This window comes from Mauremys reevesii, linkage group 10 (assembly GCF_016161935.1).
Source record: "Mauremys reevesii isolate NIE-2019 linkage group 10, ASM1616193v1, whole genome shotgun sequence".
NCBI lineage: Eukaryota > Metazoa > Chordata > Testudines > Geoemydidae > Mauremys > Mauremys reevesii.
The window spans coordinates 7,294,076-7,308,313 of record NC_052632.1 but is presented as its reverse complement, the minus strand read 5'-3'; the positions used below and the strand labels follow the sequence as shown (position 1 = coordinate 7,308,313).

General features: G+C 49.3%; 1 long non-coding RNA gene across 1 annotated transcript in view; it reads left to right on the top strand.

Annotated features, from left to right (window-relative positions):
• The window catches only part of LOC120373085, a 38,195-nt gene extending 27,462 nt beyond the window's left edge, over nt 1-10,733 (top strand). The window contains exon 3 of the long non-coding RNA XR_005585367.1: nt 10,594-10,733. This is a non-coding gene — a long non-coding RNA (uncharacterized LOC120373085). The remainder of the gene's footprint in view (nt 1-10,593) is intronic.
• The last annotated feature ends 3,505 nt before the right edge of the window (nt 10,734-14,238 follow it).

Sequence of the window (14,238 nt, the reverse complement as noted above, 5' to 3'; positions counted from 1 at the left end):
TATGAAGATCTGTTGACAGGGAACATTGGGGTTTCTAGTGGTTAGCGCAAGGGATCGGGAGGCACGACTTGTGTGCTCCATTCCTAGCTGTGCCGCCTACTCAAATATATGGGCAAGTTTTTAAACTGCACTGTGCCTCAGTTTACCCACCAGCAGAATGCAAATACTTCTGCCCCAGAAGGGTATTTTCAGCCTTGTATTCATGTTCAGGAAGAAGCACCTGGAGTCCTTGGCTAAGAGGTGCTTAGTGCAATTGGCTACTCATAAAACAGCCCACTTCCAATTGCAATTGCCATCTTGTGGCGGTGGAAGGGAGTGTGTCCTCCTCCCCCACAAGTGACAGTGTTAGCAGCTAGTTGCCCGGCGTGCATTTCCCTTGAAGGGAAGTCAGGTGATACTTTGACGCTCGTGGCCTCCCTCCAATGGGATTTAAAATAGCACAGCATTGGCCCAGGCCTCCAGGGATTCAATCAAATCCCTTTCTTCCCGGCACGCGTTCAGGTGCCCACAAGCTCAGCCATTACCTAAGAATATGCTTTTGAAAAATAACAAAAATCACAAGGCATTTAAAATGGAATATGTGATGCTGGCACTGGCGAGAAGACAATTTACTAAGCCATGCGAAGGAGCGAGTTTAATGACAGTCTGCCGGCTGTAAATTACAAGCCATTGTCTCACGGGTAGAAATAAATACTCTTGTCAATCATGGTGTGTTTCTCCCATACGGAGAGCTAGGCAAGCAGGTATAGAACAAACACTGGTATTACCATAATGCATAATAATGCTCTCCACTTCTACCCATCTTCCAGCAGAGGATCTCAGAGCTCTGTAGCAATGTGAATGAATTAAGCCTCACCTTGCTCTCTGGAAGGTAGGAATGAGATGTTCATTACCTGCATATTTCGCCTCATCCTACGACCCCAGGGGAAATAATACATAGCTCCTAAATAATTAATCCTTACAACACCCCTGTGAAGTACACGGAAATCAGTGAGGCAAATTAATGCTGGTGTAATTTCACACTCATCACTGTTCTATAGATGGAGAAAGGGAGACGCAGAGAATGAGGCTCAGAGTAATTCAGAGCCAGGAGTTGCTGGCTCTCAATTTTGTGCTTTGGCCATTAGCCCATACTGGTGTCTAAACATTTTCATAAAATGTATAGATGACAAAGCTAGAAGGGACCAAGGTGTTCATCTGGTCCAATCTCTTGTATGACACAGTCCATAGGAAGTTACTAAGGCTTTGTCTACGCTACACAGCTTTTAGCGATAAGTCGTGCAGTGTAGCCTCTGTTTGTCGGTTCTCCTGCCAACAAAAAACTTCTACCCCCAGTGAGCAGGGTTAACAGCAAAACATTTGTCTTTTGGGGGAGGGGGTTTAACACTTCTGAAAGCAGGGGCGGCTCCAGGCCCCAGCACGCCAAGCGCGTGCTTGGGGCGGCATGCTGCGGGGGGCACTCTGCCAGCGCTGTGAGGGCGGCAGGCAGGCTGCCCTCGGCGGTTTGCCTGCGGAGGGTCCGCTGGTTCCACAGCCCCTCCACAGGCAAGCCGCGGAAGGCAGCCTGCCTGCCACCCTCGCGGCGCCGGCAGAGCGCCCCCCACGGCTTGCCGCTCCGTGCTTGGGGCGGCAGAATTCCTAGAGCCGCCCCTGTGTGAAAGACAAAAGTTTTGTCATTCAATTGCTAGTGTAGACATAGCCTGAATTAATCCCTGCTTGAACCAGAGCACCTCTGTTACAAAAACCTCCAATCTTGATTTTAAAACAGCCAGTGATGGAGAATCCACCATAACCCTTGGTAAACTGTTCCCGTGGTTCAATACCTTCACGGTTAAAAATGTGTGCCTCATTTCTCATCTAAATGTATCTCACTTCAGCTTCCAGCCATTGGTCTTGTTATACCTTTGTCTGCTAAATTGAAGAGTCCTCTAATGTCAATCCCCCCCACCCCAATGTAGTACTTACAGACTGATTAAGTCACCCCTTAACCTTCTCTTTGATAAGCTAAATAGATTGAGCTCCTCAAGGCTTTTGCTAGAAGGCAGGTTTCCAATCCTTCAATCATTCTCGTGTCTCTTCTCTGAACCCCCTTTAACTTTTCAGCATCCTTCCTGCATAGATGCTGGTGTTGGGGACACTGCCGCACCCCCTGGCTTGAAGTGATTTCCATCATATACAGGGTGCACAGTTTGGTTCAATGGCTCTCAGCCAGGGCTGGCTCCAGGGTTTTTGCCGCCCCAAGCAGCAAAAAAAAAAAAAAAAAAGCCGCGATTGCGATCTGCAGCTCTACCGCCAAAGCTTCAGTCTTCGGCGGCAATTCGGCAGCTGGTCCTTCGCTCCGAGAGGGAGTGAGGGACCCGCCACCGAATTGCCGCCGAAGACCCGGACGTGCCGCCCCTCACCGTTGGCCGCCCCAAGCAGCTGCTTGCTGGGCTGGTGCCTGGAGCCGGCCCTGTTCTCAGCACCCACATGATACAAACTGTTCCACCACCTCTGCCTTCTTAAATTGTGGACACCAGAACTGGACCAGGATTCCAGCAGCGGTCGCACCAGTACAAAACATAGAGGTGAAATAACCTCTCTGCTCCTACTTAATATTCCTGTTTATACATCCAAGGAGCACATGAGCCCTAGAGGCACAGATATTCACCTGAATAGATTCTGTCCCTTTTACTCAACATGCAACATCTATGACAAGTGTTTTTGTGAGATGATACTGTCTATCGGGGGCAGTGGAAACCATCAAACTCATTGGAATAAGTACCTGCGCCTCAACAGTATTACAGACCATTGGGTTTTGCATCATGCCATAAACAAGCATGTAGTGGGGATACAACCCTCCCCTGATAGTTAAAATGAGTTAGCACCTAGATCTATTGTTCCTTGGCTGGTGCTACCTTGTGAATAACACAGTCTCGGTCTCAGTCTGATGATGGATTGTAGTAATACCTCATCACAGCGACCTGTTGCTCCACTGATAGATTGCACCAACACAGCATCGGGGTGCTGTTATTTTATTGAAGCCTTTGTGGAATACATTGGCTGAGCGAGACCCTCTGATGATGTATTGTGCAAGAGATGGTTGCCTGGCCCTAGGAGCAGAATGTAATAGTTATTGGCTAGGAGCCAGCTTGCACGCTGCATATAAGGGATGACTATAAATGCTCCCATGGGCAGTGTAGTGAGGCAGTGTGGGTCCCCGCTGCCCCAGAGAGAGATGAGCCCCTCTGGACACCACAGTGGGCGGAGCCAGGGAGCTCTCAGCCCACCCCACCCCCCAGAGGGTCAGGTGTGGCACAGGAAATATAAAGGCCCGACCCCAGAGCTCACTGGGAGAGCAGCTGCCGGGGACACCAGATGCCTCTGGCTGACCTCCCGGTTGGGAAGCCCCAGCGACCTGCAGTGGACCCAAGGGCTGGCCAGGCCTGCCCCAGGCCAGCTACCTGGAGGAGTGGCCGAGCCTGCCCCAGGCCAGCTAGCCCAAGGAGTGGCCGAGCCTGCCCCAGGCCAGCAATCCCGAGGAAGCCATGGTGCTGGACCCCCATGAGGACACCACCCTGACTAGGGTGACCAGATAGCAAGTGTAAAAAATTGGGATGGGGTGGGGGGCAATAAGTGCTTATATAAGAAAAAGTCCCCAAAGTCAGGACTGTCCCTATAAAATTGGGACATCTGGTCACCCTAACCCTGACCCAGGTAACTCAAGAGGGGGAGTCCGGAAGTAGCCGGGGGCAGCCGACCCTCGTCTGGCTGCAGCACGGCCAGAGCCCATGTCAGTGTGTCGTGGCCAGGATCCCCACTGACGCGGCAGCAGGTCGTCTGCCTCTGCTAGGGCTCCGGGCTGGAACGCAATGGAGTGGGAGGGCCTGTGCCTTCCCCCCCCGCACCTGCCACCCAACTCACGGGTGGCATCTCCCCCTCTCCCCGGCCTTCGGACCCAGGGCCTGGGCTTACTGTTATATACTGTTCTTGCTCAGCCCTCCCTGAGGGCCTGGGCGTCTGACTCACCATTGCCCTGCCCTGACCTAGGGCCTGGGCTGATGACTAACTGTTGTTCCTGCCCTCACGAAGGCCGCAGAGGAAGACTCCTACGGCCGGCCGAATTCCCCGCTAGACTCTTCCTGAACTTAGTGAGGCGGTGTGGGTCCCCGCCGCCCCAGAGAGAGACGAGCCCCGGCTAACCTCTCTACAGGCAGAACTCAGCGGGAGTCTTGCCTGAAGTCAGGGCTGCAGGACTAGAAACCTGATACAATTTAGTGGCAGAGGGCCAGACCAGAGAGATGCTGAACTCCGCCTGCAATCAGTGGGAGCTGGTGCTTCTCAGTTTAAGCCCATGACCTAGGATACCCTGCTTGCATCTCTGTTTTGTTTAAACTCATGGTCCTCAACATTCTTGAACCCCTGCAAAAATCACCAAGTGTTGATGGATTAGCAATGGGGCCAAGCCAAAACGCCACGGCCCATGCTCTTTGTCTAGGGAGCGGAACTTCGCATCTCTGCGACGTGCTGAAGCCAAAGCCTGGATGTGAATGCCCCCAAACTCCTGGAGACTGTAGAATCGGGGCTTTGTGAATGCGGCCCATCTCTTTGTAAGAGTGTGTCTACACTGCAGTCACAGGGTGTGACAGCAGCTCGTGGACACGTACCCCACGTTGGTGTTAATCTAGCTAGCGCAGGTACCAATAGCAGCAGCACGGGCTTCCACGTGGGCTGTACAAGCCAGTCCAGGACCCTGGTATTTACTTGGGTGGATAGCGCATCGCTGAGTACCCAAGCTAGCTAGATTAAGGCTAACTCAGGTCTGTCTACCCATGCTGCAGTCACAGACACTGCTGACTGCAATGTAGACACACTCCAAACTCTTTGTACTGTGCCATTAAAAGCACAACATCACTGCCCCTCTAAATAGGAGACAGTCAAGTCACTGTTATCATCAGGAGCAAGGGGGACCCACAACAGCTGGACCCAGCAGGACCCTCCTCTCCTGGAATTTAAGGAGAGAACCACCATGAAGCTAATCTGGCCTTTGGCCACCCTCATTCTTAATGTAATCACCTTAACAGAAACCCCAAGGGTAAATCTCTGGGCCACATTGTGCTCTCATTTACTCCAGTGTTAATCTGGAGTCATACCATTGACTTCAAAGGCATAATTAGGAATTTACATCTGGCCCTGTGTCAGTATCATTATTTTACTTTAGACCATTTAATGAGGTTTGGGAAATTCTAGAATATAACAGTTTATTATTTAAATTACAATTTTTTGCCCAAACTTGAGAACAGCAAAGAATAAGCTGAAAGGCCTTGGATTTTAACAAAGGGAGGCCGGGGGGAAAGATGCATTCATTTGGCTGCAGGAAAAACATGCATTTTGTGATTAACTCCGCCAGGCAAACACTCATATTCTTGGCTGAAAACTGGTGGCCAGATTCTGATCTCCAACACTTTGGAGTTACTCTGGATTTACATCAATGTAAATGAGATCAAAATCTGGCCGAAGTATTTTTTAATGCTCAGTGTTCCATTCTATGCATCCGAAGAAGTGAGCTGTAGCCCACGAAAGCTTATGCTGAAATAAATTAGTTAGTCTCTAAGGTGCCACAAGTACTCCTGTTCTTTTTGCGGATACAGACTAACACGGCTGCTACTCTGAAACCATTCTTACTGGACTGGATCCAGCCCCCGATGCAGGCCCAAGACGCAATAATGAAATGAACATTTATCATGGCAACAACTTCATTTTAACTCCCTCTCTATGAATGTTTCAAAGCTGCAGACATACTGCACGATGCAAAAGGCTCAATGAAATCAGAGACTAAATGGCCAGAGGGTAAACAGAAGTCACTTCAAATATACAATCAAAAAAAGGAAATACTAAAGGAGCAGAGTTCAAAGCCCTTGGAGAGTCCAGATTTAAAGATCCTGTAAGGCTGTGAAAAAGCCCTTATGAAATATTTGTCCGGTAAATATGTTTAAAATGTCATCAGAACAATAATATTTAATAAGAACATGTGCTACTAGGATTAATATCAGTTCAAAATATATTTAGTATCTTAGTTTTGTTGGTAGGCTAAAGCTTGACATTATGAAACAAAATGAGATTTATAAAAAAAAAAGATTTTTTTGAAAACTGATCCTTTCTGGAAAATATTTTTGACAACCCAGAAAGGAAAAATGTGAGAAAAGCAATTATAATACAAAGAAAGCCGCAGCCACCTGCTGGTTTTTGTACAAATAATTCCATTCCCTCCTCCTTATTCAGGAAAGCATTCCTAGCTCAGGACAGCACTTCAGGCCATAACAGGTAAGCAACAATTTAAAATAAATGTAACATACCCACTTAGGGGCAAAGAATGATCCAATGGCAGGATTGGAACCAATAGACTCAGACTTTAAGGTCAGAAGGGACCATTATGATCATCTAGTCTGACCTCCTGCACAACGCTGGCCACAGAATCTCACCCATCCATTTCAATAACAACCCCCTAACCTATGTTTAGGGGGAAACCATATACCATTAGAGTTGGAATCAGTATTCCAAAATATATTGCAAAGTCAGGAAACCGCACACAAAATGGGGAAAAAAATGTTTTTCCTCCAAAGATGTTTGTCGCCCTTTGCCCCTTATTTAAAAATAATTGTTAAAGACACCTGCAAAAGAAATGGAAGAGGAGGTATCATGCTCTCTTTTTTTAAGGGTCTGTGTATGAGAAGGGGAGCAGAGCTAGGTGGAAAATGGCTCTCTCATCCTGGGAAAACTTTAGAGATTTCAAAAAATGTTCCAGTCCTGAATCAGGAGGAAGAGTTGCAATTTCAAAATTTAAGACAATCATTGGAAAAAAAATGTTGGTCAGAAAAGTTGAAACATTTTGTTTCAATTCAATGTTAACAGAACTTCTTGTTGGAAAAAAAATCAATTTTAAAACTTTTTTCCACCCCCAAAAAAAGTTTTTAAACAGAAAATTTGTTTCACAGCCACTCTTCCCACCACAAGTTCGGTTTCAACGAATCGGCATTTTTTGGTGAGAAAATATTTCATCGAAAAAAATCCCTGACTGGTTCTAAAAGAGTGGGATTCTTGCTGGTTTTTACATGACAGTTCAGGTCTTGTCTACCACACGCCAGATTTTCCAAAAAAGGAATTGTAAGTCCTGCTCGTCAGTCCCTATTTAGGCACCTAAAGTAGCCTGATTTTCGGAAAGGAGTGCCCATGATGCTCAGTGAGCTGAAAATCAGGCTTCTTGTTTAGATGCCTTAGGGTATGGCTACACTTACGGTTTGCAGCGCTGGTAGTTTGCAGCGCTGGTCATCCAGCTGTGTAGGAGCAGCGCTGGTGTGTGGCCACACTCACAGCTACCAGCGCTGGTGTGTGGCCACATTTGCAGCATTTCCAGCGCTGTTGGGAGTGATGCATTATGGGCAGCTATCCCAGCATGCAAGTGGCCGCAACATGCTTTTCAAAAGAGGGGGGTGGAGTGGGGTCTAGTGTGACAGGGAGCGGGGGGAGAGAGAGAGTGGATTTTTGGAGCCAACACTGTGTGTTAGCTTCCTGACTTGAAAAATCAGAACATGTTTCCAACCACTTAGTCTTAACTCTTAATTGCAAACAGCCTGCAGCCAACATGACTCCCCGCTGTTTCATTCACTCCCTGCCTGCAATCTCATTTGATTGTTTACAGCCAGGTACAGATGATCACAGCAAACAGGAGCTCTGTTTGTTTTTTAGATAAGCAGCAGTGGCAAGCTTGCCCGTTCATAACAAAACAAAGAGAGGCTGCATAACAAAACAAAGAGAGTAATTTATAAAAGCATTCTGGGATACATCCTTATACCCTGGAGGCCAATCACAGCGCTGGTGTGTGGCCACACTTGATGACCAGCGCTGCAGCACCAGCGCTGGAATCCTTATTCCCCATGCTGAGTGAGGTGTACGGCCAGCGCTGCAGCCAGGGAGTTGCAGCGCTGGAAGTGCCCTGCAGGTGTGGCCACTTACTAATTGCAGCGCTGGTGGAGGCTTTCCAGCGCTGCAACTCGCCAGTGTAGCCATACCCTGTGTCTGGATTTAGGCTCCAGTCCTGCATGTGATAGTGCAGGAGCAGACAACTGTACCCACATTACGCCCTATTAATGTCAATAGCATTACACTGGTGTAGATGAGGAGAATTAGGTCCCATGACTCCAACCACTGCACACCACTGCTCTGTCTCTTCCCCAGTGGATCGGTCAGTCTCTCCCTCACAGGGGCGGCTCTAGGCACCAGCGGACCTGCGCGGTCATGCCTGCGGGGCGGTCCCGTTCTTCAGCGGATCGGTTGAGCTCCGCGCGCGGCTGCGCAGGGGCAGGTCCCGCCGGTCGGCGGGGGTGGACCTGCCGCTGGCATGTCCACAAATGACGCCTCCCCAGGGCGCGGGCCGCGGAGAAGGAAGACGCGCGCGGGGGAGGGGGCGCGGCGCAGCGCTCTGCGCTGCTTGGGGCAGCCTACTTTGTAGAGCCGCCCCTGCTCCCTCACTAACCATTGCACATGCAAGCAGCAGTTTTCGCGGAGCGAGGGTGAAGCCTTTTTCATTTAGATCGTACAGTCCAGACGTCAGCAGTGATGGGACCATATGAAAGCATAAAGGAAGGGAAAGGCCTCCCCAAAAGAGGAATGTAAAAGAAGGCAGGGCCAAGTTGGGATAATAAATCATTTAAAATCCATACAAAGCTGCTTTGGTGTTTGGGTGTCGGTTTCTTTTCCCTGCGTGAGTCTCTAGCCGCAGTCTGGATTCCCTTCCCTACGTAGGGGAAAGTGAGACCGTGCAAATGTACCTTTGCTAGCTCAAGTTCAATAAGTTAAACAAATATAAGCTGGCTTGTAAATACACAGCCTTGCAATGGCTGCAGTTAGGCAAATACAAACAGATCCAAAAGGTAAAAGGTAACTCCTTGTTTTTTCATACAAATACGCAATGCTGTCCCCGGCTCTGGTGCCAATAAGATGTTTTGAAGCAAATAGGAAACTCCTGAAGGCCATTCTGGGCTGGATCCTGGTCTTGGTCACTCCAGTGTAAGTGGAATTGAACTTCACCGAGTGCAGATTTCTGGTGGATAGGGCGCGCTCTTCGCTGTGGCTGACGTCGGCTGCTCTTGTCTCCACTCATTCTTCGTTGCTCTCAGCACAGGCATGAGAACCAGGCTTTGGCTTACTCTTGCGTGCCTGCCTCCCAGGCAGAAGTGCTCTGTGGGGCAATGCTGCTGCAGTTGTGGGGATTAGGACACTGAATTATGCCTCTTAAGGCAAGATTCCAAACCACCTGAAGTCCATGCTCCCGGGTCAGAGGGGCCATCCCTGAGGAACAAAGGCCAAGCACTCCTTTAGTTACATCAAGTGCAAGTAACTAAACCAACTGCATGGAGGCTTGAGGTTCCCCATTGTCTGGATCTAGGGGCTCAGGTGTGGGGGGGAAGCACCACCATAGCCTAGAGGCTCCAGTAGGGGTGAGCACCAACCAAGTCTAGCGTCCTAGCTTGACGGATGGTAAATTCACACAGGCCTCCTGGCCCAAGGTGGGGAGTCTGCCACCCCAAGGGTGGGGTCACAGGGGGTAGGGGGACACGGGCCCACCCGCCTCCACCCAGGGCCCTAACAGTGGTGGAGGGGTCCACCGCTGGGTCAGCAGGGATCCAGCTGCAACAGGCTGACCTAGAGTCAGTCAGCAAGGTAGCCGGCCAGTCGTCAGCTACCCCTGGAACACTTCCTACCTCCCCAGGGTTTGCTACCTCTATAATCCGCAGGTCCCCTGGCTGGGTACACAGTGGTAGAGAGTCCCGGCAACTCCTCTTCCGGCCCAGTCTCCTCCATGGGCAGGGTGCTGCAGAGCACAGGTTCTGCTCCCGGATGTCACAGCAGAGTGGAGGCGTCCGTCTCCTTCGCTGGATCCTGTTCAACTGGGCTGCCAACCCCACCTTTTATACTTCCTGTCCCACCCTGGTACTTGCGGCAAAGGGAGCGGGGCGGGTTCGGCTCCACCTGCCAGGGGAAGGTAGTGGTCCCTCGCTCTCCAGTCCGGAGGGAGGCCACTCTGCCTCACTACACTGTCCCACAAGGGACACTTGAGAAGTATATTTCAAGAATCTTAAAGAATCCGAAGCAAATTGTCAGGATCTGGCCCTACACACACAGTGAACAGGGAGATTCAGAGGGAAGTGAATTTACCGATGGAGAGCAGTGTACACAACTCTGAAAAATAAGCATTAATGGTCAAAAACTCTTGCAGAACCAAAGCCAATAACCTTTTGATTCGGCCCACTGTTAGTTTATGAACAGAACACCAAGGCAATGAAAAAGGATGCTACTTTGATCTCATTTTGATTGCTTCCATTCTGTAGAGCTATAAACCTGGAAGAAAAGTCAATTCTATTTGTGCCTCTCCAACAACTTCTTGTATTCCAGCCTTTATTTACTTGTGTATTTTGTTAAATACTTACCATTCACACACAAAACTTGAATTTTTGCCCAGAATTAAATTTAGTAATAAAAAATATCTCATGTGCCCATGGCATTCATGGATCTCCAAATGCTTTCCGCAGATTAGTAAATAACGCTATTCTCCAGTTTACAGATGGGGACATGGAGGCAGAGAGCGGTTAACGGCGACATATGCAAACTGGGATGCTAAAGAAGGATCAGCAAGTTGGGAAAAGGTGGTAAAAGAACCAGTTTTACACTCTCATTACACATGTAATACCAGCTCATCTATGACATGGCGAGTTGCATTATTATTATTCCTTATTCTTTGCATTATGATAGTTCCTAGAGGCCTCAACTGAGATCAGAACCTTATTGTGCTGGGTACGGTACAAAAAAATATAATGTGAGGCTGTCCCAGCCCCAAAGATCTTACAATCTAAATAGACAAAAGGGTGGGATGGGAAACCCAGGTCCTCTGACTCCTTGCGGAGTGACCTATCCGCAGGATGATGCTATCTATTAAGCAGCTGCAATTTCTCAGAGGCTTTGATTATTTTCAGCACCCCTATTTCCTGCTGCGGCAAGGATCAAGCAGAACTATGTTTGCAAACTCATAGGTTTGCTAAGGTTTACAGACGTCCTCCCAGAGGTGGTCAATATCAAGTTACAGTAGGGCCACTGTTAGGTCTATGCACTAAGTGACCGTAAAAGAATGAAAACAACGTCCAGGAGTTGTGTCTGCCGACATTTGATTCAGATTCCTGACCCCAGTTATCCTTCCCAGAAAGCGGCTTGATAACCACTTTGCCCAAATGAAAGCAGACTCGGGATAAATATTTAGAGACGCTGCCAGGTTGTGCTTGGAGAGAGTGAGGTAGTTGTGGAGTGTGCCAATTTCAACCCAGCAATGTTCACAGGCTGAGGGGAGTTAAAATAAGCCCCGTGAGAAAGTAGATGCTGTCAATAGCACCGCTGAGGTCTAGAAACAATCAGTTTTGCACCTGCATCTATTGGTGGTCTTAATATTTAGGTATTTATTTATTAGGGTTTTGGGAGGGGGAGGGGTTGGTGGACATTTCTTGCTTAATCCAGAAATTTTGCCCAATTCTGTCTTTTTTTAATTGCGCCCAGCAGCTGCCAGACTCGGGTAGAGCTGACTGAGTGGCACAGTTAGATGTGACGGAAGGATGGGACTGTGGCTGTGGGACTGAACCAGACTTGAACCCAGGGATTCGATTCCCAGTTTGCCAGAGACCGATTGCGTAACCTGGGTCAAGTCATATAGGGTAAAATGTTCACGAGTGACGCTGATGGGACTAGGCTGCTGAGTGCTTAGGCCACCTTTGGAAACGGCACTTCAGGCTTCTAAGTCACCGAGGCGCATCTAGACGGCGGTGCCTGGGCATAATTGCAGCTTGAGCAGACGTACTCAGGCGAGTTCGAATCTAGCCAGCTCGGAGCCTAGCACAGCGGAGTTCCAGGAATCGGCGGGCATCAAAGCACATGCTGCCGCAGCTTCACTGCGCCGAGCTGGCAGTACAGACGTACCCTTAGGCTCTTCGGAAGTGCCGCAGACTCAAAATTTCATTCATGACCATTGAGTGCAGGTGCCTCGGATTTTGGTCACCCAACTTAAGACACCTCGGGGCTGATTTCTCCAGGAGGTTGATTGCCTGCAACTCCCATTGGCTTCAGTTGGTGCCGTGGGCCCTCAGCATCCCTGAAAAGGAGGCCAAAGGTATCTCCAGAGAGGTACTCAAAACCTGGGGCACCAGCACTCAATGGCCACTCTTGAAAACTTCAGCCTTAATGGCGCCGTGCCTCAGTTTCCCAGCTGGGGATAATGGTCCAGATCCACAAAAGGTATTTAGGCAGCCAAGTCTCGGTTTTAGGTGAGGGCCCCACAAACCTCCTCTAGGCACCTAAACTCACTCTGTGCCTCAAATTTCAGGGTAAAAGTTGCCTACGTTTCTGCCTCTGGGCGTGGGCACTGCTGCCTCCCCCTAAGCAAGCCAGGCACCTATCTGCTGCCGAAGGCCTGGTGCGATGCACATACCAAGGGAAGATAAGCATTTGCCCACTTGTCCTGCCTGCCGGGCCTGATTCTGCAGGAATGCTCAGAGGCCATCTACCAGCTCAGGTCCCATTCAAAGGGGAGGGTTAGTGCATTCACTTAGGATGGGAGCGGCGCCAGTTCAACTCCCCATCTCTGCCTGCTGGGGAGAAGTGATCTGAATAGGAGCCTCCAGAGCTCTAACCACTGAGCCATCTGATGGGGGGGGCTGTTCCATTGTGGATAAATAGGTAAAGCCGCTGGAGCACCGGACCCTGGGCCTTCCACCAGCCCAAACCACTGGACTAGAGAGTCATTCTCTTTCTTTCTGGCCCAATAACTCTAAATAGTTAATCCATCAAGGACCAGCTTCAGCGGGAGAGACTGAGGAAGCCCACATCAGAATATCGCACAGCCCAGGGGACAGAGCACACTCTTGGCGGGTGGGAGATCCCTGTTCACATTCTTGCTCTCTGCTGCCTGAGGAAGGAGTTGAACCTGGTTCTCCGACATCCCAGGCAGTGCTCTAACCACTGAGTGCAAAGTTATAAGGTAGGCACCATCACTCTCCCCCCCCCCGCCGGCCCGGCCGCCGCCGCCGCCGCCTTACTCCTTCTCTTATGAAAGGTGGTTCCGGGCCAATGATACTTTCCTACCTTGGCAGGGGTATTGCACGCTGAATCCATTACTGCTCACCTAGGATGGTGATGGGGACCATACACAGACTGGAGACTTCTGTTCATACAGCATATTTGGGGAGCTGGTAGGATTTTCTAAATGCTGCATTCCTCCTCTCTGAAAATCAGATTCAATTTTGATCGTCAGAAATGGGTAATCTATATAGCAAGCAAAACAAAAAACAAGATAAACCCAAACGATAATCAAAACAATATCCTGGTAAAGACACTAGTAATAAGAACAATAATAAAAAAAACCCACTATGGATTCAGACCTGTAAAAATATTCAAAAGATGGATTTGCAAGTTCTGAAACAATTTTGAAGGCTTTAAAGCTCAGCTGTAAAAGGTCACCCCAGGGACTGCACTGTCCAACACAGACACTTTGAGCAGGGGGTGGGAGGTGGAGGGGATGGGGGGAAATGAGATTTAAAAAAAAAAAATCTATCTGGTCTTGAGTTACAATCAGGGAACAACCAAACCAAGAGGTTCATTGGTCCTGAATAGCATTTGGCTCTCATGTAACTTTAAAATTACTATATTAAAAGTAAAACACGGGCTGTTTGGGATTTTAAAAACATTAAACCAGCCAGAGAGCGAAGCGTTTGAGGAACACAGGGTATTAGCTGCCGTTCTAGTCAGTGCAATGGTCCAGGTCGTCTGCTATCTTGTGGCCAATGGTGGCTGCTCCAGAGGAGGGTGAAATTCTCTGGGATCCAGCTGGGAACCAGCTCGTGCCCTGTAGCGTGAGGATGGAAGAGGCTTGTGGTTTTATCCGCAATGATCTCATGGCAGATGCTGTTCTTATTCCCATTGCAGGGCCGATCCTTTCATTTTAGTCCAAGTGTTTCTCTTCTCTTGCATCTGCTGAGACAGCGAGTTGTACAGGTCAGCGCTCCTGTGCATGTACAAAATGTACTCTCCCAGACTACTACGGCCTTCACCTCTACTGGCCACACTCGGGCACTGTCAGACTGCCCACACCCAGCAGGAAATACAAGGCAGACGTGTTCTGGCCTCCACCCCAGAGGGGAGTTCTGGAGCAGGGCTTAGGGCTCC